Raw genomic sequence first — 1,209 nt, 5'->3', positions numbered from 1 at the left:
ATTTTTATTCTTATTACAGTCACTTGAGAGGCTGGCCAGTTAGCTCAGTTGGTTAGAGCACAGCCTTGTGACACCGAGGTCAAGCCACCAAAAAAAAGTCAAATTATAGTCACTTGAAAAAAATCTGTTGTTAAACATTGGATCTAGAAATGTAGCATCAGAACAATAAAAATGGCTTTCAAGATAATGAAATTGTCTCTGAACTTCTGTCTTATTTCAGTATTTGCTTTATGCACACCAATATCAGAAACCTCTCTGTGGGAGAATAATAAGTGACATTGAAGTAGGCATTTGGTTTCTCAGCCTCCACAATACTGAGACCCATGCAAAAGCAAAAATGCATATGTTGGCTAGATTCTGAGGCCCAAAGCACTGCTGCATCATCACATAAAGCTAAAAAAAGTGGAACCCTGTGTATATATTATCTATTAATTATTTTTAAATTAATTTACTTTACTTGTAAAAATAGGCTTTTACTTTTTTAAAAAAAAACAAATTACTTATTTTCTGGTTTTTAGAAAAGGACTGATTTAATTATATTCTCAATCCTAAGAAAAACTATACGGTCTTTTTCATAATGACTGAGTTAGTCCTAACTCAATGAGATATCAGTAGTGAATTATTTATCATAAGATTGGTAACTAAAATTTATTCCTAAATTATAATTTACAGTATTAGCTGAGCAAGCATGGGTTGGTTTTTTTTTTTTTTTCGTGCTTTCTCTTTTTCTCCTTTTTTGGGGGGTTTTCTTTTTCTTTACGAGGGGAGAATGTGAATGCAGTCACCCATTACCACAAATTATGCGGTCGAGTTTCCCACATTTGGGGAAATCGCAGGGATCAGCACATCTGGAGTGCAATGGAAAAGCCTCGCCCTGGGAAAACCACCCTCATGATCATGGAATCTCCCCCTTAAGCATGGTTTTCAATGTAAACATTCTAAAATAACTGTTTCTATGGCAAACTACACTAGGTCTAAAGATCTCAAGGTCACAGGTCAACCATTTTGGGGATGATTAAAATAAGCTGTTCAACATTAAAAGAAGGCTCTTTGCCCTTTGTTGTAAATAAACCTAGAAACTCAATTTTATATTGGCAAGATATACATTAAGAATAAACCTGGCAAGAAAGGATCTTCACCTTAACTTGACTAATGTTTCTTAGTATGTCTTTAAGATAAATGTTTTGTAAATATTTTCCATTTTTACAT

The 1,209-nt window shown here is 33.8% G+C and overlaps 1 non-coding gene across 1 annotated transcript; it reads right to left on the bottom strand.

Moving 5' to 3' along the window:
* Positions 1–762: 762 nt before the first annotated feature.
* LOC134386731 (U1 spliceosomal RNA) lies at positions 763–919 on the bottom strand. Its single transcript, XR_010024549.1, has one exon. It is a non-coding gene; the product is annotated as a U1 spliceosomal RNA (small nuclear RNA).
* Between the last annotated feature and the right edge of the window lie 290 nt (positions 920–1,209).

This window comes from Cynocephalus volans, chromosome 9, assembly GCF_027409185.1.
Source record: "Cynocephalus volans isolate mCynVol1 chromosome 9, mCynVol1.pri, whole genome shotgun sequence".
NCBI classification, from domain to species: Eukaryota; Metazoa; Chordata; class Mammalia; order Dermoptera; family Cynocephalidae; genus Cynocephalus; species Cynocephalus volans.
The sequence above is the reverse complement of the archived record's forward strand: the minus strand, read 5'-3'. Positions and strand labels throughout refer to the sequence as shown.